The 26,823-nt window shown below is 41.6% G+C and overlaps 1 protein-coding gene across 7 annotated transcripts in view; it reads right to left on the bottom strand.

The window, feature by feature from the left end:
- FAM110B (family with sequence similarity 110 member B) overlaps positions 1-26,823 on the bottom strand; it is a 136,404-nt gene that overhangs the window by 97,893 nt on the left and 11,688 nt on the right. For all 7 annotated transcript variants that reach the window (XR_014255431.1, XM_082433049.1, XM_082433050.1 and 4 more), the window contains exon 2: positions 5,016-5,111. The gene's annotated coding sequence lies outside the window, so the exon portion shown is untranslated. The remainder of the gene's footprint in view (positions 1-5,015; positions 5,112-26,823) is intronic.

Genomic DNA, 26,823 nt, shown 5'->3' with positions numbered 1-26,823 from the left:
ATAAGGAGTTAAAGTTAAACCTGCAACGTCTTCAACACTGCAGGATTTCGTATGGAAAATACAACACAGCTTTGAGTAAACAGCACAGACATCAGTGATGTCCTAGGGTTGATGGAGGGAGTGATGGCAGCTGTGTCACCTGATCCAGAGTGAGCAATACCTGAGATTTAAGTGAGAAGGGACTTCCCTGGCAGTCCAGTGGTTGGGACTCCATGCTTCCACTGCAGGGGGCCCAGGTTCGATGCCTGGTTGGGTAACTAAGATCCTGCAAGCTGTGCGGTATGACCGAAAAAAAAAAAAAAATTAAAAAATAAAATAAAATTTAAGGGGCTTCCCTGGTGGCGCAGTGGTTGAGAATCCACCTGCCAATGCAGGGGACACGGGTTCAAGCCCTGGTCTGGTAGGATCCCACATGCCGCGGAGAAACTAAGCCTGTGCGCCACAACTACTGAGCCTGCGCGTCTGGAGCCCGTGCTCCGCAACAAGAGAGGCCGCAATAATGAGAGGCCCGCGCACCACGATGAAGAGTGGCCCCTGCTTGCCACAACTAGAGAAAGCCCTCGCACAGAAACAAAGACCCAACACAGCCATAAATAAATAAATAAATAATAAAAGTCAATAAACAAACAAACAAACAAAAAGATATTCCCTTAGCCTCCATCAGACATAGTCCCAATCTGGAACTGTGGATCAACCAACAATCTCCCTTTAAAAAAAATAAAATAAATAAAATAAAATAAAATAAAATTTAAGTGAGAAAAAGCTATGACACATTTATGTGCCATCAGCAATCACAGAAAGAAGAATGACACACTTTTTCAATACAATCACCCTCCTAAAAGGACCTTTTGAAGATTAAGAAACAAAAATTGGGTGAGTTACTAGGTCAGAACAATCTAGAATTCACTGGGTCCCATACAGCCTGCATCTCAAACCCAGACAGTCCCTGTCTGTGTCATGTTTTGGTGATGCCTATCTGCTCAGACAGAGACCAAAGAAAGAAGAGCATCCTTTGAGATAAAATGCAAACTGCAGGGTGGACACAGGGGAGGAAAATCAAGATAATGACACTTGGTGGCCCTGAATGACAGTGAAAAAGAGAGAAGAGAAATGTCTGCTTTCCAATTCTAATTAACTTAGGAAACAAGTCAGAACACATAGCCAAGAACAGTACTCGTTGAAAAGAGACGTTACTAAAAACATTTGAAAGACTATAAACTGCACTCCTCCTTAAAATGGAACATCATCTTTATGAATGAAGTGTGCATCTTAAATTGGAAACATTTTCGGTCAATAAAATAAACAAATTTTCCTTCAGAGAAGGAAAGCCAAACTACACATTTGTGTACAAAAACCTGAAAAAGTGCTAAGTATTGTGTTTCTTTACAAAGTATCATATGTACCAATTAGAAACATTTACTGTAGATAACAGGCTTTGCAGAAGGTTAATCAGAGCCTAGGATTACAGACCAAGTTGGAAAAAAATTTTTTAACATACTTGTACCTTTATGCCGTGAATACATGAGAGGTCTATCAATTAAAATTAGCTCAATGATCTCAAAAAACCCTCAGAAACCAAAACTTACCATCAGATGTTTTTCTCCTTTAACTCAACAGTAAAACAAGGTAAAAATAAATAAATAAAAGTATGGTTGGATATTAATCAGGGAAATCCAGTCAAGGAAAATCTAAATTTATATTACAGAAATTCAAAAAGACAGGACACTCAGTACTTGGAGAAAAAAAATTCAAAGTCTTAGGGTTTGAAGAAGCGTATATCACTACATATTGAAATATACTCCTGCTTAAATGGTTTGCTCCTTGATGGTACTCAGGTCAGATCAATGCCAAAAGCAAACAAGGAGGCAAACTCAATGAGAGTTTAAACCAAATGTCACCTCTTGGGGTTGTGCGTCTGCAGGGGAGGGACCCACTCATTTATGCCATTCAGAGCAGCAACTCAACTACTCTGAGATTTGCAGAAACTTTCATTAAGCACTGCTACAAATTTTGAGAAGTAGCTGTATTGCTTTTACTTGTTTATTCTCAGGACAAATCATAACCTATGTGCAACCACGTAACCAAGTCGAATTTTTTAAGTTGTGCAAATTTCGAAAAAAAAAGAAAAAACAAACCAACCTAATCAAAGAGGTTAATGTGTCCTCTTGGAATAGCATTAAGTAAGATCAGAGGTCACAGTGTGAGATTTCTATCGCAGGAATGAGCACTGCAGATAAAAGACTAAGTCTTGATTTCAAAGAGAACATAAAACTTCTGCCTGAACCTGGGTCTCTCCTGCTAAACACAATGGTTAGACTGTTCAGTGCCACGAAGCAGTGATGCTAATAGAGCAGCATGTTTTCCTCCCAAGTTAGCTGAGAAAAGATAGAGCAAAGAACACTGACAAAACCCTCAAAGAGGTGGGTCTGAGTCAATATCAGAGATGCCTCACCACGGATCGGAACGGACAGGCAGACTGTGCCCTCCCCGGGTGTGTCACGTATGGAGAGGGGCGTCGATCAGAATACAAGTCAGCAGCAGAAAGGGCAGGGGTGGCATTACTGCTCCAGCCTCCTTACTGCTGGAAGCTGGACTTCTCATCCGGACCCCGGAAGAAGCCCAGGCCACTGCTGGGGAGCCGCTGAGAGAGCAGGGACTGATGGGGCCTCAGTCAAGGTCTTTCTCCTAAGCAGGCAGGAGGCGGGGGTAGGGGAGAGGGCAGATGGGGAAGGAGGGGGGTGGGGAGGGAGGGCAGAAAGAAGGAAGAGACAGACTCCAGCCCACCAGCATCCTAAGCTCAGGACAGAACACGTGCTAGTTTCACTGCATTCAAAAACACACAAAATATCACCTCCCCCCCTCAAGGAAACGTCTTTATTTACAGTTTAAACTGTATTACAGTAACACTTCAGGCAAATTTGAAAAGTCATCATATTCTCAGCATTCTAACAAAGGAGTTTCTGTGCTCCAATCGATCCCCTTGCCACTCCCAGCTTCACTGAGCAACCCAATGTCAGGCACAGGTGCGAAGATAACAAGGCAGGTCTCCACCTCCAGAAGGGCTCAAAAACCTTTGCTTTCTGAGGTGACTCACCGTCACCTGAATTATGTTCTCTTTTCTTTAAAAGATATTCTTAAGCCAAGTAATATCACTTGTTTCAAGTGTACAGAAAGCAAATGTGTAAAACAAATGGTAAGAAATTCTCTAATACACCATGGCTCAAATTTTTTTGGGTTCAAAGTACAGGGAAAAGAATGTCAAAGTGTTTCCTACAAGCATCATTTAATTTAGATATAGTAGAATCAAATGTTATTAGATTTCCATTGGCTTCCCCTTTTATAGTTTTGGAACAACCATATAGCATGGGTGATAAAACATTAGTATTCTTCACATTTAAGAGTCATGGAAGAAAGGCATCATCTAAAGAGAGAAACCTAAACAACTACACATACGTATCATGATCACAGACAGGTGCTAATGGATTCTAATGCTATTCAACATCTTTCATCTTCATTCTTAAGTTACTTTTAAAATTTCACATAAACCCCAAAAACACTGCCCTTTATATTTAAAAGATAAGAATATTGCTAAGAATAAAAGGAATATGGGAGTATGTAACTCTTAACTACTCACTCCAATGGCCAATCACAACCAAAACATTTATGAATTGACTTTTGTGACCAAAGTGTAGACAATGGTCTAATAAACTAAGGATGAGATTTTAGTTAATAACATAACTTGATATACATGCACCGCCTGGTTGACAAGCTGAACGGACAGCTGTTTGGGCCGACCTCTACCCTTAGATGTTCGCCACACTTGGGGTCACAACGTCTGCCCTGTGTTGATCACATCTGCTGACAACGTTGTTGCTATTTTACCTTATCACTGAGGACTGCCACAGGCGGAGAGTGCTGTGTGCCCAGCACCGCCTATTTCACACGCACCACCTCATTTAACGCTTATAGTAACCACGAGAAATAGATATTATCACCTCTGTTCTGCAGAAGATGATAGAACAAAAGCTACTAACATGTATTAAATGTTTCCCATGTGCCACTCTACACAGCAACTCATCCTTCAGTGCTCACAACGATCCCACGACGTGGGCACTGCTATCATCCTGATGTGGCAGGTGGAGAAACCGAGGCACAGACAGTGAACAGCTTTCCAACATCACGTACATTACACATGGCCAAGTCCAGAGGCGGACCCAGAGCCTCCTGTCACCAAAGCCACCAGCCCCAGGGAGTCTGGCTGTGTCCCACCTATGAGAAGAGCTCCAGCAGCAGGCAGGAAGGGGGCAAGGGGTGGGTTGGCCAGAGCTGGACCCTCTCATCCACAAGCCAACTCATAAATCTGGCTGGGACCGTCCCCCCAAGTTTCCCTGGAAAAACTCACTGTAAGGAAAATATGCCTGCCTCAAAGCTGGCACAGCTCCACTGTCCCTGGAGCTTCTAAGCAGCGTGCAAGGTGTCCCGGGATAAAGAGTCCTGGTCTGGACGATGCCCTATGTCCACCCAACGCTCATCAGTCACTTAGTTCCTATGGCCCACCAGGTGCCGGACCTCCCCAGGCTCTCAGTTATCGAGTAGAACAGGCCATGCACTTCAGCAGAAGTGCACGTATTTCACGGCCCAGGGGGAGCGCTCTGGGGACAGCAAGGGGGCAGGCGGAAGCCAGGCCAGCCTCTCGGCCAGGCCTGCAGGCACAGAGCTGGCGGGGGCGGCCCTCTTCAGAGGCGGCCCCTCCCATTCCTGCCAGTGACCCCGCAGGGCAGACCCCACAAACGTTTGCTGAGCGAATACAGCAAATGAGGGAGAGGAGGGAGGAGAGGAGGGAGGGGCGGCAGGGGAGGAAGGCAAGGAGGGAGGGGGCAAACAGGAGAGAAACAGTGGGAAAATGAGGGGGGGGGGACACCCAAATTCCGCTCAACAAATAAGGGGCTGTCGTTACTTTATGATCATCAGATGTATACACGAATGTAATAATATACTTTTTAACATGCAATTACCTTTGATTTCCCTTTCAGGCCGTAGAGTCTTGCTAACTTCCAATTGAAGACTCAGAAAGAACAGGAGAGGTGCCCTGGATGTCCAGTTGGAGATGGCTAAAATAAAAGAGCACAGATTATTATTATTATTCTGGAGAAGAGAAGTGATGAATTTCTCAAGTATCATTAAAAAGAAACCGATTTTCACTGAGTAACAGGGACAGGGTATTTCCTAACATACCTGGGAAGAAACTGGGTCCAAAGCCTCTTTCCAATATAGCTGCTCTAGTAAACTTTAAATCGATTCAGAAAGAAGACAAAAATCAACTATAAGGTAGGCTATGTTTGTGCATTTAATGGAAAACAACCAAACGAGCCTGTGGGCTGCCACTAGCCCGGAGACCCCGGCAAGGCTCCGCCTCGCTCCAAGCTCAACATCCCCAGTGCAGCAGGGCGTCCTTCAATTCACAAAACCGTGCAGGAAATGATGCAGCCTCCTCGCAAGCAACTGCACAACTGGGGTGGCAAAGAATATATTGTTTGTATTGCAGAAACTTTGTTCATGTTTGCAAGGGAATAAAATATTACAAGTCAGCATTTTCTCTTATCACGTCCTCCAAATGCAGTTCCTACCCGAGCTCACAAACACGTGCCTTGTTGTCCCGACTTTCTTTCTCCTGAATCAAGGACAGCCCTGGGAGGCGACACTGCCCCACTTTTTGAGTATTTCATTTTTAGGAAGGAAATAATTAACATTGACCAGGCACATACTCAGGTCCAGAAACAATGTGACTCCACTTTACAAAGGGGGCAAGAAACTGAGGTTTTTTTGAGGAAAGCCGTGTCTCCAGGTCTGAGTGACACGTAGGTGTTCTTACTCTATTTGGAGATACTTGGATGAATCATGGAAGTGATTGTTATCTGGACATCTGGCAACTCAAGAAAATATGATGGAAAACTTAACGTCTTCTCCTCTAGCATCTGCTTTCGTTGGATGCCACGAGCCCAGACAACGACATCTTTTTTTACTTGACAGTGGGAGCCAGCAGACAGGGATGGGAGTTGCTCTGACTGTAATAGTTATGTGTTTTGTTGAGATTTACTCATGTTTTGCATGGATGTAGGAGTAACCAACAGTAAAATTTTTAAGGAGGCACTTGGGACTTCAACAGATGACGCCTGAGAACCACTTCATTAAGGTCGACGCAAGCTTCCCAACCATCATTAGCTCTTTTCTGGAGTGATGTGTAATGAACAATGTGCCAGGAGTTTATGAGTAAGGCTGCAAATCTTGACCTAGATTTTGAATAGCTTCAAAAAAATAAAAAGCAAGCCTGAAAATGTCTGTTTAAGTAACAACTAAGACTGATAATTCCCACTCTCACGTTTAAAACTGTCAAAATAATCTACTTTCTCTTATTACCTAACAATGTTCAGCAAGAACATAAAGCCAGAATTAGTACTAAATTAAAATGAAATATAAACTCCAAGTTCTATGGCTCCTTTTGATTGTTTACTGCCTGCAATTTAAGATTGTATTTTATTTGCCTGCTGAAATATATGGGATTCCAGGAATTCAAATGAATAACATCATAGACATTTATAAGGACATTAGAGAAATTTTAATCCAAAATATCTCTGGGCCCCATTTAAATTGATTGTGACCCATAATAACAAAGGAAAAAGTTTTGTATTTTACTATCTTGAAAACAGTATTTTTTGTTTTGTCCTAAAATTGTATGAAAAATTCCTTTTCATCTTTATCATTATTTTTGCCTTTTCCTTCTCATACTTTGGAAGAGACAAAGTAACAAAGTGCTGAACTTTAACTGTAACAATTCAGAGACAGAGAAGTTACACAATTATGATCGGGATGGGGGATAACACCATATATGAAGAACTTCAGGGCTGGAATTAGCTTCGAAGTTGTCATGTGACCTCAAAACCATCCTAATAGAAATAATTCATAGCACATATTATTTCAGTTGACTCATTTCAGAGCTGAAATGAAATGAAACCCCAGAGTGGTCAAGTGACCTCTCCAAAATCACACAGCGAAGCTGGTCCTAGATCTCAGATCTGCTAGGTGCCAATCCAGTGCTCTATTAGATCATAATTTCCATATATAACTTCTTAAGAGCTCATAATTTCATCTATCTTTCTACACATCCATTATCCTACACAGCAATGGACCCCCCTTGATGAGCCAACCCAACTTTATATTAATACAAGACACGGCTCAAAATGATCAAGAACATACTATGCCTTTGGCTCTATGGATACAGCTAGATTAAACCATTAAGGCCCATGAGAAATCTGAAACCAAATTTGGGATTCTCATAGGATATCTAACCTAGAAACATCTACTCTACAAATAGATTTACCCCATCTTATTCATAGCCAAATCATAATCATAGCTTTGCTACAATACATTTTTTCAAGTGGATTTTATAGATAGCTCTCAAGCAAAATGTAGGTATTCTACAGTTTACATTAGCAGTTTCTAAAGTAAGGATTTCAAGATAATTTACTATTAGATCCATCAGTTCAGACAGACTCTTATTCTCTAAAACTCTGGAATCATTCAAGAGCCCTTAATTTACCTAGATCAGCAGCTTACCATCACCAACAGTCACTTGTTGACTCCCCAATAATTTACAGTGTACAGTGGTAGGTGCAAGGGACCCAAAAAGCACGGAAGGATGTCCTTGCCTACTACAGGCTGCCGACTGGGGTCAATTAAGGGGCCTTCACAGGGGCACGGGAGTCAAGGCTTACACACGATGGAAGCACACGTGTGAGAGTATGTTTAGAGAGGCAGTTAGTACCTTCACATGTGGTTTTCCCAGAGATTATGAGTTGATAGATTCAGTAAAAAGTACACGTAGCGAAGCAGGCAAGAAAAGTTAAAATAGGCCAACAGATGACAAGAGATTTCCCTCTACAAGCCCAAAAGAAGAAAGAAAAATGGTGCAGGAAACAAAATAGCCATTAAAAAGATTCCTTTCCTGAAAATATGTCAGCAACAAAATACCTCCCTTATAATTTTTTGTATTAACTCATTAATGGTATTAAAACTCAGTGCCCAAAAACAACATCATGAAAAAAAAAAAAAGACAATCTGAATGAACACTTTCAACAGAGAAAACAAACAAATGCCAAGTAAGCACAAGGGCTCATCAACATAATTAGTCAGTAGGGAAATGCAAAATAAAACCTTAATGAGGTACCACTGTATACGCACTAGAATGGCTAAATTTAAAAGGGCAAAAACATCAGGTGATGGCATGGATCTGGAGCAACTGGGAGCCTCATTATAAAGCTGGTGGAAAATTCAAAATGTTGCAGGCACTTTGTAAAATAATTTGGCAGTTTCTTGTAAAGTTAAACATACGCTTACCATACGACCCAGCAATTCCACTCCTAGGTGTTTACCCAAGAGAAATGTAAAGACACAAATTCCACACAAAGACTTGTACAAGAATGTTCACAGTAGTCTTATTTATAATGCCCCAAACTTGAAAGAACTAAAATGTCCATCGACTGGTGAATGGATAAACAAATTGTGGTGTATGGCACAGGGACTGTACTTAGTAATACAAATATTACTGAACTACTGATGATACAACAAATAACTGAATCTCAAAAACATTACACTATGGGAAAGAAGCCAAACGCAAAAGACTAAATATATAAATCCACTTACAGGTAATTTTAGAGAAGGCAAACTATAGCACTAGAAAGCAGATCAATTGTTGCCAGGGGTCAAGGTGGCAGTAAAGGCTGACTGCAAAGAGTCATAACAGACCACACTGGGGAATGGAAAGGTTCTGTTTCATGACTGTAGTGGTGAGTACCTGATTGTGCTTATTTGTGAAAATTCATTGAATTATTCATTAAAATTAGTTAATTTAATCGTATATGCATTATAGACCTCAACAAAACTGATTAAAAACAAACAAAACAAAATTCAGTGCCACCATCATTTAATTTGAAAATCATTAACCTTATCAATAAGCTCTGAAACTCCTTCAGCAGATGGTACTCAACATCTTCAAATACTTAACCAGGATTAGAGCAATCGGTGATGGCTGAGTAACTGGACACCACCAAGAGAGAAAAGGAAAAACCGACAGTCAATAATACTGCTTATAGGAAAACTAAACTATCCCCTTGTTCTACAACTTCCTACAACCTATTGGTTGTGGTCTTTTAATAGATTCCCAGAAAGTGGCTTTATAACGACTAGTCTAAGATAAACCTCCTCAATGTAAAAGGATAACTTTCCTAAAACGACTGATGATTCATGGAGGGTATAAGAGATAGAAGAACTACCAAGAAATGTGTAGAAAAAAAACAAGTGTGGAAACTTAAATAAATGTGGGCCAGATGATAAATCAACTCTAAAACTATTCTTTAAAACTCTTTGATACATTAATTGGGAAATACTTCTTAAACATCCACAAGTCTATCTCCTAGTCCACTGGACATGCTTAGCTATGATGTAAACAAAGATATAAAACAGGTTTATCACAGTTACAGCTAATCCGAGGTTTAAAATGACTAAAATGTTATATAAAAGAATCATGACTCCAAACATGTGATGATGGAACAATTTCCTAATACTAATGTCAAATATAGGTCAAAAAAACCCAAATTGCATTCATTCAACAACTATTTCCTGAAGGGCTACCATGTATTAGTCACTAAGCTAGATGGAAAAAGGCACCAGGATTAAGTAGGAAAGAGCCCTTGACCTTACAAAGTTCATCATCCAAAAAATGTAAGTAATGCACTCCACGGAAGTTATGAACTGATCAATCTGGAAAAGACCTACCAGTGTATTTTTCAGCTCTTAACTACAGCATAAATACTAGTGAAGTTACAGGCTGAACTAAGAGAAGTATTGAATTCAGTGGAAATATACACAAGTACTACTCTGCTCTACACTGGTCAGCTGGTGTAGGGGTGTGGGTAATGTTCTATTGTGCTCTGGATGTACTCCTCACAAGCCCCCTTCCGAAGGCCAGCTTAGGTGCCCGAATCTTCTGTAATGTTGCCACCCACCCCAGGACCCCGCCACATGTCTAAGACGATGCCTGAGCCTGGAACTACCCAGTACCTATGACACAATCCAGGCTGGTAAGAGTGTTGAGTACTCCCAGACCTTGACAACTGAGGCTTGGACAGTTAGGGAGGGGACCTAGAAATATTTCAATTAACTGAGGAAGTGCCTGGCGGGGGGGAGTGGAAGGTAGACCGTCCTACAGGAGAAGAGACATCATTCTGAGTGGCAGGAGTTACAGAGGCAAGTGTGGTTCATGATAAAAGCATTCCAGCCTTGAACAACCTCAAATGTGAACAGAGTGCATCCTAAGGTAGGGAGACCTGGCAGCAGCAAGTCTGCTGAACTGAAGATGTAGCCACACTCTCGTCCTCACATTTCATCATAATGAGGCACCTGGATCCTTTTATTAGCACCTCACAACCCGTCTCCCAAAGCCCAGATTGTCAGCCTTCCACGTGGCAGCAAAAATGATCTTTTTATGCTGGATTATGACCACGCCCTGCCATCCTCCCACCCCTGCCCACTCCCTCAGTAGCTCTCCATCACCCCCACTCAGCCTTGGCAGCTCAGACCATCCCTCCTTCGAGAAGCATTTCCTCGACCTCTCCATGCTTTTACCACTTTGTCCTCTCCATGCCCATGGTGCCTTACCCATCTCCATGCAAACGTTCACCCCAGGTAGAAAGATTAGTCACGGCTGTATCTTCCCTGATAAACCATAAACCCCGCCTGGTTATCTCAATCCCTAAGACTTAAACCCGAGGCTCCCAGGATGTGACACTTCGTAGATATTTCTGAATGAGTCAGGGATTCTAAGGTAATCCAGCTCTGCATGTCCTGTCTGATCTTACCCCCATCGGCGGTGTAGCGATGTGGGTTATTCCGCTGGTATAGAATAAGTCAGGGCAAATGTTCCATCATCTCAAGGCTACAGAAGACGGAGGTGGGCACCTCTCTACGGAATCCAGGCAGCCTTAGCTGGGATACAGCACTGGAACCAAGGTGATTACCTGACGGATTCTCTTGAGTATTCATTTGGCTGGGTTCAATCCTGCTTTCACACCTTCACTAACCATGTGACCTTGAGTAAGTAAACCTCTCAAAGCCCAGATTTCCTGGTCTGAAAATGGAGATAACTATGGCCCTTACCTCAAAGGGTCACTGCAAAGATTAAATGCCAGTGTATCACAGAGGAGTTGGCAAAGGAATCAGTACATGGCGCTCACCTCACTAAATGGGGGCTGATCGCTAAGCAACCTCTTTCTGCCCACTTTTCGTCAACAAATGGAAATAATACCTACTTTGGAGTAAGGTGTTTCAGCAAAAATGTGTAAAAACGCCAGGCACAGAGGAGTCACTTGATTATGAATCACTGATTTTGAAACATTCTAGAAATTTACCTTTTATTTCCAGAAAGGCAGGATTATACAACCAGAGACATCTTCTTGAGGTTCAGACTAAAAAGACCATAATCACCTCACTGTCATGCTTTTCACATGCTGTGAATTCACCTCGAAAAGAGGCCTTTTATGTGTTCCAATAATTCATTTATTTGGACTGAGTTGAAACAGATCCTCTATCTCTCTAGGCTTTTTTTTTTTTAAAAAAAGAAGTATACTGAAAAGTTTCATTAAATTCACTCAGATGTATCCCATCACTTTTGTTCATTGATTCTTTAGACACAATAACACTTAGCAAACCCACATATATCCAAGACAGAAATTTCTGAAGAATGTCATAATGGAAAAACCTGTAAAACGCTTATGTCAATGTCACGATTTTTTTATTTTCAAGGATAAATGCACCTGGTTCTAAATAATACATTTTAAAAAAAGAGTGTTGCACACCTCAAATGTTCATTTTTAACACTCTTCAAAAATGGGACTCTGACACACAGCTTATTATACAAATACATGTTTGGTTTTTTTAAATTTTGGATTCTATTGTACATACTGGGTTTTTTATTTTATTTTATTTATTTTTGGCTGTGTTGGGTCTTCGCCGCTGCGCGCGGGCTTTCCCTAGTTGCAGCGAGCGGGGCTACTCTTCGTTGCGGTGCACAGGCTTTTCATTGCAGTGGCTTCTCTTTGTTGCGGACCACAGGCTCTAGGCGCGCGGGCTTCAGTAGTTGTGGCACGCGGGCTCAGTAGTTGTGGCTCGAGGGCTCTAGAGCGCAGGCTCAGTAGTTGTGGAGCACGGGCTTAGTTGCTCCGTGGCATGTGGGATCCTCCCAGGCCAGGGCTCGAACCCATGCCCCCTGCATTGGCAGGCGGATTCTTAACCACTGCACCACCAGGGAAGCCCCAAATACATGTTTTTAAACTTAGCATGGTATTAACTGGGTACAACCCAATTATGAATATTGTCATTTTCCAGGGTTTTAATGATTCTGAGTCAGTAGCTGGAAATAATATCTCATTTAGAAAAGATTAGTAAAATAACAAAGCAAACAGAGTTTATAGTGGTTCCAGACTAAATACCAGCAGCAGCTGGGTGGGACTGTTATTTAGATGCAGGAACCGGAATGTAAACAAGAGGGATCTTGCCATATTCTGTGGGACTAATATGCTACTCCGGGAAGAAAGAACAGAGGAGCTTCCTTCCTTAAAAATCTGCAAACTTGTACAACACCAGAGATTTCCCAAATCCAAAATATATTAAGAGAGATTTTCTTTTTAGTCAGCACGGTTCTTCCAAAATCACGATACTTCTCATACCATTTACAAAAATAAACTCAAATTGGATTAAAGACCTAAATGCAAGACCAGAAACCATAAAACCCCTGGAAGAAAATCTAAGCAGAACACTCACTGACATGAGTTGTAGCAATATTTTTTGATCTGTCTCCTTGGGCAAAGGAAGCAAAAGCAAAAATAAACAAATGAGACCTAATTAAATTTAAAAGCTTTTGCACAGCAAACGAAACCACCAAAAAAACAAAAAAGACAACTTCCTGAATGGGAGATAATATTTGCAAATGATAGTCTGATAAGGGGTTAATATCCAAAATATATAAGTAGCTCATACAACTCAATATCAAAATAACAGGCAACCCAATTAAAAACTGGGTAGAGGATCTGAATAAACATTTTTCCAAAGAAGACATACAGATGGCCAACAGGTACATGAAAAGGTGCTCAACATCACTAATCAACAGGGAAAAACAAAGCAAAACCACAATGAGATATCACCTCACACCTGTCAGAGCGGCTATCATCAAACAGACCATAAATAACAAATGTTGGTGAGGATGTGGAAAAAAGAGAACCCTTGTGCACTGCTGGTGGGAATGTAAACTGGTGCAGCCATTATGGAAAACAGTATGGAGGTTGCTCAAAAAACTAGAAAAACAAAGTTACTATTCTTCTTTACCCAGCAGACACCATTGTAGAAAACATGTATTTTGTAGCTACTCACATTTTTATGTGCAAAATCCCTTACCAACCTACATTATGAAAAATATTTCTTTCAAGAAAAAAACATGGAATAAGGAACTCATTACAACCTAAGGCAGAAAGCATTTATCTTATCTGGAGGCTGATCTTTAATTTTTTTTTCAATTTTTCTATTGTGCTAAATACATATAATACAAAATTTACCATCTTAACCATTTTTAAGTGTACAGTTCAGTGGTATTAAATACATCACAATGCTGTACAACTATCACCACCATCCATTTCCAGAACACTTTTTATCTTGCAGAACTGAAACTCTAGACCCATTAAACAATAACTCCCCATTCCCCCTCCTCCAGCCCCTGGCAACCACCATTCTAATTTCTGTCTCCATGAATTTGCCTAAGTATTTCATATTAGTGGAATCATATGGTATGTCTTTTTGTGACTGGCTTATTTCACTTAGCATAAAGTCTTCAAGGTTCATCCATGTTGTAGCATGGGTCAGAATTTCTTTCCTTTTTAAGGCTAAATATTATTGCATCATGTGTATCGACCACATTTTGATTAGTCATTCATCCTTTGATGGACACTTGAGTTGCCTCCATATTTTAGCTATTGTGAATAATGCTGCTATGAACGTGGGTATACAAATATTTCTTCAAGATCCTGCTTTAGATTCTTTTGGGTATATACCCAGCAGTGGAATTACTGGGTCATATGATAATTCTACTTCTATAAAGTATATTTTTTAAATGACTATCTATTAAATAAGTCACTATGTTCCTTGAAAAACAAAAATAGAAATTATGTAATATTATTTAAATAACCCTAGAATATTATGCCAAGAAATTTTGTCAACAAATTTCTGTTTTTCTGCTATGATTATAAACTGGCAATTTTCCATCCTCCTGGGCATCTCTAAATACCAAATAAGAGAGAGCGTTGATGAGATTAAAGTCTCCTCTTCTTTTTTTTTCCTTAAAAAATTAGTTGCGGGACCTCCTTGGTGGTACAGTGGTTAAGAATCCACCTGCCAAGGCAGGGGACCGGGGTTCGAGCCCTGGTCTGGGAAGATCCCACATGCCACAGAGCAACTAAGCCCGTGCGCCACAGCTACTGAGCCTGCGCGCTAGGGCCTGCGAGCCACAACTACTGAGCCCACTTGCTGCAACTACTGAAGCCCGAGCGCCTAGAGCCTGTGCTCTGCAACAAAAGAAGCCACCGCAATAAGAAGCCCACGCACCACAATAAAGAGCTGCCCCTGCTCGCCACAACTAGAGAAAGCCCGCGTGCAGCAACGAAGACCCAATGCAACCTAAAAAAAAAAAAAAAAAAAAATTAGTCTCCACGGCATAGTCAATGTTGGACTACAGGGGCTCCAAGTATCACTTAAGCTGTTTGAAAGACACGCACTCCTAATGCTCATCGAGCACATGGGCACAGCTTTCCCACTTTATTTTCTGGTCCTCAAGAGAACAAACTTGTTTCACAACCCTGAGGTTTGGGGCTCTCCTGTCTAGGTGACAAATGTAACTGGAGTCCCCTTCAAGTGCTTTCCAGAGCAGGTGGCAATGATTTCAGGCCGAAGATTCTCTACTTTTAGCTTTCTCTAAAAACAAAGCTATTCATCTCATTAACAAGCAAATGGAGAACAGTGCCAACATCAACACTGGTATCTTCTGCTCTCCTACAAAAATTCAGCGTAATATCAATAAAATGTAATATAATCTATGGGGCGCTTTTTTGTGAACACTTAAGCAGGGCTTTATTGAGGCATCCTGTTTTATAGTATTACACTTTTTTAATCTGGGAAAATACACATAACCTAAAATTTACCATCGTAACCATTTTTAAGGATATAGTCCAGTGGCATTAGGTACATTCACACTGTTGTGTGACCATCACCACCATCCATCTCCAGGACCCTTCATCTCGAAAAACGGAAATTCTGTACCGGTTAAATATTAACTTCCCATTCCCCTCTCCCCCAGCCCCTAGCAACCACCACTCTACTTTCTGTCCCTAGGAATCGGACTATTCTAAGTACTTCCTGTAAGCGGGATGGTACAGCAGTGGTCCTTCTGTGACCGGCTCACTCGTCAGCACCATATCCTCTGGGTTCATCCATGGGGTAGCGGGTGTCTAATAGGCACCTCTTTACTTTTCATGTCACAGGAAAACAGCTTCAGGATAGAAACATAGATCCAGGTGCTCTTCACCTGTGAAGCCCTAAGAATGGACGGGCTAGATATACACCACTGTGGTTATGACAGGAAGAGCCTGACCGCAAAGGCCCCCTCCAGAACGACGAGTGTCGCCAGCCCTGCAGAAGAATGCCGTCAGCCCCCTTCTCCCTGGTGCAACCCTCAAACCTTCAGCACTGCCCCCCAGCATGTGAGCAAGGGGAGGCGTGAGCCAGGCTACCGGCACGTCTGTAATATAAGTCAGGGTGAAGTTTCACCGAGGACCAACTTTTCCTCTTCAGTGTCTGCTATAGGCTATCTTTAGGGCTTTGAGAAACGAACGTCAATAGGAAGGACTGGCATGGAAAGAGGGACGCTATGAGTAAACATCAAATTAATGGCCCCGTTACATTTAAGGCAGTTCTGCTATCTTAATGGCAATACTAAATGGCATGGTAAGAAATACGGCTTGCTCCATAAAATAGGGCATTTAGTATATGATCGTTTGTAGCATTTTTTGGCTGTTTGGCTCTTTCATGTAAGCCTTACTTTTCTAACTAAATTGTATGTTTCACAAACAGTCTTTGAATTCTTTTATGTCCATCATGTTCTACTCTCAAATCAATGTCCACAATAAAGTACGTGTTAGATTGAAATATTACGGGTTGATCAAAAAGGGATTGATAGGACAATCTAAAACATAAAAAATAAATTGATTAATCATCCAAAAAAGTGGTTAAACCAGGTCGTATTTATATCTTGGTGGTTAAAGGTATACTTGTTCTGAAGTAAATGACAATACATTTAACACCAGTGACTTGGAACCTGAAACATGGTAAATAACCCGTCACCTGTAAACCATTAGCAGTAGGACCGTTATTGCAATGGACTGAATGTGTTCCCCCCAAACTAATATGCTGAAATCCTAAACCCCAATGTGATGGTATTGGCAGGTGATTAGGTCGTGAGGATGGAGCCCTCAGGAATGGGATTAGTGCCCTTATAAAAGAGACCCCAGAGAGCTTCCTTGCCCCTTCTGCCAAGAAAGGACTCAGAAACAAGATTGTTGTCTATGAACGAGGAAGCCAGCCTTCATGATACACGGAATCTGCCTGCACCTTGATCTTGGACTTCCCGGTTGCCAGAACTGTGAGAAGTAAATGTCTGCTGGGCAAGCCACCCAGTCTGGGGAGCCACTCAAAGAGACCACGACAGCTATGAATGCACTTTATGCCCATATCTTTAACTCTTCCTGTTCTCTGACCTACATGTGACTAGGCAATTTCATAACTGAAAAGGAGTTTGTCTCAGGGCAAGTCCTAGAGAACAATGCTTGATTTTATTTTTTATTCCCTTTCAGATATCCTGTTCTGTTGGCAGTTATCAGTAACCAGTGGTGGCTCACTAGAATAACACAGATATCACAGATTTTACTCTCAAGAAAAGGAAAAATTAGAAGAATGTCACTCAATACATTCAGTTGGGTACTGATCTTCTGCCACTGCTTTCCATGGGTCAACCCAGGGCCACAGGGCAAGGGAACTCACTGATGGACTTCATACTTTCAGGCATTTACAGCCATAAAAGGAAATGAAATTGAGTTATTTGTAGTGAGGTGCATGGACCTAGAGTCTGTCATACAGAGTGAAGTAAGTCAGAAAGAGAAAAACAAACACCACATGCTAACACATATATATGGAATCTGAAAAAAAAAAAAAGGTTCTGAAGAACCTAGAGGCAGGACAGGAATAAAGAGACAGACATAGAGAATGGACTTGAGGACACGGGGAGGGGGATGGGTAAGCTGGGACAAAGTGAGAGAGTAGCATGGACATATATACACTACCAAATGTAAAACAGATAGCTAGTGGGAAGCAGCCGCATAGCACAGGGAGATCAGCTAGGTGCTTTGTGACCACCTAGAGGGGCGGGATAGGGAGGATGGGAGGGAGACGCAAGAGGGAGGAGATATGGGGATATATGTATATGTATAGCTGATTCACTCTGTTATACAGCAGAAACTAACACACCACTGTAAAGCAATTATACTCCAATAAAGACGTTAAAAAAAAAATGCATGTGTGACTTCCATTTCCAGTTAAGATACAGAGTACATGAAAGGCCTTTGATCTCATGGTAACAAGAAATTTCACCTGGACAAAATGAAAACATACTTTTCTATGAGTCTAGGAAAGAGGAATAAATACAAAGGAGACTTAATGATCCTAATTTCAACAAGAAAAAAAGGCCTTTGCAGGCGAGCTGAAAGCCCATGGAGGTTCCATATCTGAGGGCTGTGCCCTGCCAGCCTGGACTGGGGAGGAGGAACCCTCAGAGAGACTCGGCAGGTACGGGAGAGACAGACAAGCCTGACACAACAGTGGGAACTGGTAGAGGAGACTGGAATCCGCAAGAACAACAAGTGAAAAGCGAATCACCTTTCCTAGTAAGTCTGCCCCAACCCCCAAAAGTATCTGAGAAAGTAACAGTATAAAGTTTAGAAAACAGAGAGAAATCACACAGCCTATACATTCTTATGATGCGTCCATCTCTGAAACCAAAGGCAAATCAAAAATAGCTAAAACTGTAGTCCTACCCTCTCCAAGCTGAAATACTGACAAAGATGAAAAAGGCAGATTAGGTGAACTCAAACTAGTTAGAAGAGTAACTCTGACTTTAGCTCGATTCTGAGGGATCTGAATGTCCACTTCTCACTCCACCCTTGCACTCTCCGAGAAGTGAAACAAAATATTATACTTCAATCTATTCCTTTATTCACAACCCCGGGCATACAATTTTTAAAATTACAAAACATATAAGTAAATAGGAAACTGTGACCGATAATTAAGAATTAACACAGTTAATAAGAACAGAATCTCAGATGACCCCATTAATGAAATTAATAGTACTTTAAAAGAACTATAATAAATATGTTAAAGAATTTATAGGAAAATAAGTATATAATGGGAAAAGAGATTGATTATTTTAGGATACGAAAGAAACTCTAACATAGAACTAAATAAAAATCTAGGACTAAAAATACAATATTTGAAATTAAAAATGTACTGGATAGACTTGCTAATTGGACATTGCAAAAGAACAAGTCAGGAACCTTACATTTTCCAAATTAAACAGAGAAAAAGAACAGGAAAAAACGAACTAAGTATCAGTGACTTGGGAATTAGTATCATTTATTGTGATAAAAAAATATGGTAATTAGAGAAGAGGAAAGAGAACAATAGTATTAAAAATATTTGAAGAAATGTGAATAAAATGTACGAAATTTGATAAAACCATCCCACCAACCCAAGAAGCTCAATGAATCCCAGGTAGATACAAGGAAAACCAGACCTAGGTACATCATAGTCTAATTGCTGAAAATACAACATAGAAAGAAAAAACTTTTAAAAAGCGGCGGTGGCAGGGGAAGACACACTAGGAACAAAGATAATGATGGCCAACTTCTCATCAGGGATAAGGGAAGCAGAATGGAACAGCATAGTTAAAATGCTAAGAGGAAAAAAAAAAGCTACCATCCTAGAATCCTATACGTGGCAGAATTACCCCCCCAAAATGAAGGCAAATTAAAGGAGTTTCCTGTTAAATGCAAGCTGAACACTTTGTTACTAGCAGACCCACATTACAATAAATGAGTGAAAAAGTTCTTCAGGTTGAAGGGAAATAGTACCAAATGGAAAAACTCACATATACAGGAAGGAATGAAGAACACAGAAATGATAAATGTGGGGATAAATGTAAAAAGGTATCCTTTTTAAAACTTTTTTTAAAAAAGGTAATTGGCTATAAAGCAAAGCATAATAATATATTGTGGAGTTTATAGCATATGTAGAAATAAAATATATAACAACAGCACAAAGTATGGGAAGAAAGTAAATGGAAATATATAGTTGCAATATTCTTAGATTAAGTGTTAAGTAATAATATCAATTCAGTGTAGACAATGATTTTATATATATGTATATATACCCCTTGAGCAGCCAGTAAAATATAAAACCAAACCTTGGCTAAAAAGCCAAGGAGGCAAAATAAAATACTAAAAAATACTTAATTAATCCAAAATGAGGCAGGAAAGAAGAAAAAAACACATCAGACAAACAATACAAATAATGAGAGAGCAGACTTAAAATCAGCCATATCAATAATTATATTAAATGTAAATGGAGAAAATCCTCAATTAAAAGGGAGAGTTTGTCAAGACTGGATAAAAAAGCAACATCTAACTATATGCAATTTATAAGAAACATCCTTTAAGTGTAAAAACCAGTAAGTCAAAAATAAAAGAATACAACATATATATATATATATTTATAAAATATAGTAATACGATATAGACTATATCATGATATATAATATATCATGGTACATGATTGTGTGTATATCCATAGGTATCTGTGTCTATATATCTAGAGATACACAGATGGATATAGATAGATATCATGCACCACGAATCATAAAAACTGGTATGGCTACATTAAGATCAGAAAAAGTAGACTCCAAGACAAGAAGTCTCCCCAGAGATAAGAAGGGCACATTACATAATGATGAGTCAATTCAACACAAAGACATTAAGATTTCTAAATGTATATGCACCTAATATAGAACCTCAAACTAAATAAAGCAAAAATTTACAGAACTAAGGAGAGAAATAGACAAATCCACAATCATAGTTGGATAGCTGGAGATTTTTAGCGCTCTTCATACAATGACTGATAGAAGTAGACAAAAAAATTGATAAGGGTATAAAAAATTTGAATATATTGGTTTGAGCATTTAAAAACATAATAATTAACTAGTGTTCTTTTCTAAATAAACTTGAAATATAGAGCAATCCTTAACACCAAAGTACCTTTTTAAAATAATTCTTAGGAATTTACTCTTTATGGTTTTCTCTAGTTCTAAGGAAACCCAGGACATTAATACTGGTCTGGGCTCTTGTGTTCAGGTATTTCTCAGCTTTTGGTTCCAGTATAACTATCAAATACCTCATTAGCACCTTTCAGCTATTCACTCAAATGAAATATCAAATCAAACCAAACGACAAATACCAAATCAAATCAATTATCAAAAATCAAATGGTGTGTTGCTTTCCAAGATACTGAAGCTTATGGGTATCTTCTTTCACAATTTATTTTTTAGAAACTTTGGAAATCTTTTAGAAGAAAATACTCCTGTAATGTCACTCAGAATTTTCCCAATAAATCCTTTGGTCTTCATGCCTCTCAACCCATATATAACCTCCCCTCTCCCCCAATTCTCCCACCCACACTGAGACAAAGTCCCAGCCTAAAGCAAAACTAGGCTCTCAACTCCACCAATTCTCAGTACCCCCGAGGCCTTTCCCCTACAGATAAATAACTCTAAGGTGGGGCTCGAACTCTTTGTTTTAAATATGAGCCTCGGGTGATTCTTATGAAAAACCAGTTTGCATTTAACTCTACCTTTACATTGTCACATGGAAGCATATACACCCTCAGCCGGTGCTCACCAGCCACATGAACCGGAGCAAGTCAATTCACCTCCCTCCACCAGTCTCTCCTCTGCAAGGTGGAGACATCTCCACCTCGCGGGAGGAAGGGGCGCGGTGCAAAGCCTTAAACCTTGTAGGTGCTCAGCCCTTAGTCAAAGGAATGATGAGACAATGCACACGACGAACAATGTGACCACGCATCCACACTGTGTGGCTCGGAAGCGCGGAATTACAGGATGAGGTGCAAGCCCTGCACCTGCCGCGCTAGGTTTCTCCATTCCCCGACTCTTTCTGCAGCTCAAGCATTTCACCTCACACAGCAAATCTAGACTACCAGAAGCACCTCAGGCTTGCTCTGCCATTTCACGCCTTAATCCCTTGACTTGGTCCTACCTACCTGGCTAGAATTTCCCTCTGAATCTCTCCCCGACCAGCGGCCTTCCGCCAGCCCATCCTTTCACCTACCGAACACCCACCCACCTTTCCCTAAGAGGTAGGAAGATCTGACTGGGCCCAGATGGGACCCTCTTCAGGAAAGCCTCCCTGGGTTGGATCCCTCCCACACCTGCGCATCTGCTCAGGGCATCGTCTCACTGGGGGCACGGAACGTGGTGCCTGGCACTTCCTGGCACAAGGTGGCACCTCAGGACAAATACGTGGAGCTGGGCAGTGAGCCAGTCTGGGACATTGTGAAGGATCACCTGTCTGGTGCTTCCCTGGCCAAGAAGTTGACCTCTAACCAAAACAGTTCAGAGAGTGCCAGGAAAGGTCCCAGGTGAGGGTGAACCCAGCTCTCCCGACCCACCTAGAGCAGCATCAACCCACCTGCCACCCAGCTGGGCCACCTCGGATGCAGCTCCTCCAGGCCCTGTCCGACCTCCAGGGGACTGTGGACCCAGCAACCCCCTAGACACCCGAATGCCACAGAAATGTGAAGATGGGAAACCTTTATCATTTGGGGACACTACGTTTTGGGGTCACTCGTTATGCAACAGTAGATAATACAAATTTTACTTCAACTCCTAGTGTTCTTTTTGCCCAGTGTAATCATTTATCTAAAAGTATCTATTTCATAGATAAAAAGATTATCAAAGGGACACAGAGAATACACGTTCTGGTTCCCTCTGGCCACACTCACCAAAGAGACAGCCGATTGCTCAGATTCTAAAATAGTTTAAAAGATACCCTAGTTTCTGTTTTGTGAGGTACTCAGATTAAATGGGTCAACTATATAATTAAACCATAAAAATAGAATGCATTGAATGATATAATAAGAAATAGTTCAACATTCTATGAGTCAAATTTGTTTCCAAATGGGACTTATTTTAATTATAGAATATACATTTCACTAGATGTCACTTTAAATCCCTGTAACTAAAAAAAAAAAAAAAAAAAAAAAAAGTTTCAGCTCACTGAGGGCAATTTTACTTAAGGACCTAAGACTAAATTTAGAAATTATCTTCACTATATTCAATTAAATATAATCAATTTAATAGTACCTACATTAATTTTTGTTGAAATAAGAAAAAGTGTTCCAAGAATGTAAATTTTATGTACTCTAAAACAATTAAAAAAGAACCAAGCTGTCTGAAAGCAGGAACAGCACTAACGTAGCTAAAAAAATTAAAATTCCCAAGACAAGGATGTTATTTCATAAAAACATTTTTTTAAATCTAAGGAAATAAAGTACATTTTCACAGTCCAAAGTCTTGATGTTAATTAACAAAGATATCTTATACTCACTTCACTTTAAAATATTTTATAAAAGCTGAATATGCTCCAAGAACAGATTTCCATTAAAATTTTTTTCTTTTAAAATAGAATATGAAGCTCATAGTTTTGCTTCCAAATGTCTTAAAATGCTTAATAAATGGTACCCCCCCAAAGCAAACCATAAAGGAACTGATACTTTAACTATGAAAATGCACAGGGACTAAAGACAAATGCAAAGTGGCTATAGAAACATATAACACATCCCTGGCTTATTAAGCAGAAGTGTTACATTAAAAGTTATCCACTCTGTTTCAGATTCTTGGTGAGAAAGTTAAAACCTGTGACACGCAGGTCATCTCCTCAGGGTGAGCTTTTATAACAGCTTTCTGTCTTCCCAACATTTTGCCTATAAGACATCCACCCTCAATCACCCTCCCTCCAGCCCAGGATCCTGCAAAGTTTTCTGGTGCCTGGGGGCTCTCAAATCAAGCACCAGGCATCTTTAAGAATGAGGACTTCCCCCAGATCAGGTTCAACATCACCAGGGAACCCGTTAAAAATGCAAATTCTCAGGCCCTCCAGGACCCAGTGAATCAGAAACTCTGGGAACAGACCAGCTATTCGTGTTTAACCGTCCAGGTTAACTCTGGTGTGCTGGAGTCTGGGAATCACTGGCCCAGATCAAGGGCTCCTAAAGCCACCTGCCCATCACTGGCACCCCCAGAGGCAACCTGGGCGCTCCCCCAAGTTCCCACTCGGATGCTACAGAATCCCAGGTGTCCTTAAGGGGCCCATGGTGGGGACCACTGGAGCAGGTAATCTTGAAGGGCCTTTCGAGGAAGAACTGTGACACCAAGTTCACCCTAAGAGTTCCCATTTTGCTTGGCCCTTTGCCAAGCCAGAGAGAACAGAGGGCAAAAGCATGACCCTGCCTGCACACAAGAGGCCCAGATCTCAGTGCACAGAAAACCCCCGTGCCCAGGAGACACAGGTCCCGGCCTCCTTCCCAGCACGGGAACAAACACTCCAGAGCTGAAGGCCGCTACTTCGCTCCTCTTACAAGCATTTATCAGTTTGTCTTGGTGTTAAAGAGAGACGTGACCTTGTTTTCCAGCAACGTGCCCCTAAGACAGCGCCCTGAATAGCCTCTGTTAAATCTACTGTGGAGCCGACTCAGAGCTTCTAAACGAGATGGAATAAACCCAGAATGAGAAGTAAAAAAAAGATGGTGCTAGAAATGGCAACAGCAACAGCAGGTTATGGGTGAAGCCGACACGTGTCAGGATGGAAATAATCTGGGCCTCGGCGTGGGAGACAGAGAGCTGACTGCCCAGCCCCTTCTGGACCCCAGCCCTCCCATCCCATCAACAGCCCCTCTAGGCCTGGGGAGGGCGGGTGGGCAGAAGGGACAGCCCAGGGTAGAGCGGACCTCAGGGCCTCTGGGAGCAGCCCCGGGCAGGGAGCTCCAGCCGGGGAAGACAAAGGTGGGGATGTTTACTCCACCCCGCCAGCCCAGGTCGGGGGTGGTGAGATGCACGAGCCCAGGAAAGGGAAGGCCAGGCCAGGAGGGCAGTGAGGGCCTCTCTTTCCGCTCACGGTCAAGGCCACAGCCCTGGCTCCCTGAGTGCAGGCACTAGACCAGCTCTGCCCCTCGCCAGCACCTTGAAGATCCCACCTTAGCTCTCAGCACCAAGTTAGGTGGGACAGTAGAAACGCCAGCCCTGCAGGCTGTTCTAAGAAAGGTATCGGATAACCCCAGGGGACCCCGAGCATCCCTGCACAAGCACAGGAGCCCAGAGGCCTGCCTGCCGGGCACTGCGACCACCAAACACGCCCAGAGAGGGCCCCGTTCATGGCCCAGAAACATAACCAAACTTCTCCTTGAGATTTTCTACCCAAGAGATAATTAAGTTGTAAGAATCCTGCCCCTCCCTTCCTCCACGCAAAGGTATCAATAAGTCCTGTAATTCTGAATGGAAAAAAAAAAATGTAACCTCTAAATATTTTCCTCATCTACAAAAAAATACATAAATAAAAAACTGGAAAGCTGCCCACTGCTGATCTAAATAGGTAATATGAAAGCTTTGATACAAATATAAAACTCCTACCTTCCCAATGTAATGAGTTTAAACAACCATTAAGAAAGCATCTAGTTTTACTTTAAGCCTTGCTTTCTTTCACAAAAAGATGTGAGATACTTTCAAGAAAAAAGAAAATAAAATCAGACACAAACAGAGAATTAAAATTTCACAACTTAGAGAAAATTAAAGCATAGAAACAGGACAAGATAGAGAAGAAACCAGCCATAATTTCCTACTAAGTTGTTATAGTCGAGCTTCAATTTTGCCTAAAGTTTACCGTTTATCATCAAGTGATTTGCCTTGCATGTTTTTGACAAATTTGTAAGTGCGTAAATGGTTGAGCACACTGAGTGATAACGATGTGGGACATACTGACAACATCTCCACCAAAATACAGGCAAAGGTGTCATGTGGCCGCTTCTGGAATATCCTCCAACCACAGTGGAGAGCGGCATGGACCAGAGGGCTTCCCCGTCAGGAAGGCGATTCCAGGAGGGTCTAAGACGACTCCTTGTCACCTAAACTCTGCCTACGGCTACTTCCTACACACATGGAAGATGAACTCTGAGGGAAGCAGAGCAGTGGATGGGCTGCAGAAACATGAGAAAGAATCTCCCACAAGCTTCAGATTGTTAAGAGCTCAGAAGGTCCATAACTTTCACCTAAAGTTCAAAAACCCGACCAGATGCAGAACCACCCGCTTCTGTACGGATGCAGCCAAACAGGCACCTAGCGGGCAAAGCCAGAATGTTCTTTCAGAAACAACAGTTCGAAGGTCACTCTAGAGGTCAGGGACAACACATCATTAGTCCTCACGCCCAGCACCCAACCAACGAGGTGCCTGGGCACACGGGCCCTCAACACACGTGCTCCGTGAGTGAGTTCCAGACCACAGCTGGCATGGGTAACCTTTCCCAGACTACCAAAACCTGGTCAAACTTGACACCTTCATAAATGACCTTCGTTTATGAAACAAGCTCTTTGGGAAGCCTGAGAGCATCCCCCAGCCTGTTCCCGACACCACCATCAACATACGACAATCTGGGAACTGCGTTCAATCAGCCACAGACACGGCCACGCCATCAACCACAACTCTACGTTCCCTAAGTTGTCCTCGAGCTCATCACAGGAGGTGTTTCGAATATGAATCTACAGAACTGTTCTGATCTTCTAGCCTCGTAACCTTATGAAAAACAAATGACGTTGGCTTGGCATGATTTGTTCTTCGGGAAACTATCCTGCTTTTAGCTCTGACTACTTCCTTTCCTACGAGCGCTCAGCCATCAGTTCCACACTGTGCTGTAGGATGTTGCCAAGGATGTGAAGGAAAAGCAATGAATCGTAGAGTCTAAAACAGCACCCTCCCAGGGAAACAGAATGCAAGCTGCAAACGTGAACCGTGTACGTTCTTTTAAGTTTTCTTGTAGCTGTAGTAAAAATTAAAAAAACAGGTGAAATTATCTTGATGATGTATTTTACTCATAAACTTGATAATATATTTTACCCAATCCATCCAAAATAGTATCATGTCAACATGCAACGTAAAAAATCATTCATGAGCTATTTTCCACTCTTTTTTCAAGCAAATCTTCAATATCTGGTACTTCACGCTTAGAGGATATAGCAATTCAGGCCAGTCACATAGCCAGCGGCCAGCACACTGGACAGTGCAGGGCTAGGATCTCGTGGCGTTTTCTGAAAACTCAGGGCATTTATTTTAATTCTGGCACCCCCTGTCTTCTCCACGATCTCTCAGGATATTATCAATAGTGCTACCTTGATCCCATCTGCAAACTCCCTCCGCACCTGAGAGGCCCTTCACCTCAATCTTGAGATGCAAACCACTTTCAGGGTAGCAGAGTGCGCTAAGAGTGAAGCAGATTCTCACAAGAGGCTAC

The sequence above is a fragment of the Balaenoptera physalus genome (genome assembly GCF_965194825.1).
Source record: "Balaenoptera physalus genome assembly, chromosome: 17".
NCBI classification, from domain to species: Eukaryota; Metazoa; Chordata; class Mammalia; order Artiodactyla; family Balaenopteridae; genus Balaenoptera; species Balaenoptera physalus.
The sequence above is the reverse complement of the archived record's forward strand: the minus strand, read 5'-3'. Positions and strand labels throughout refer to the sequence as shown.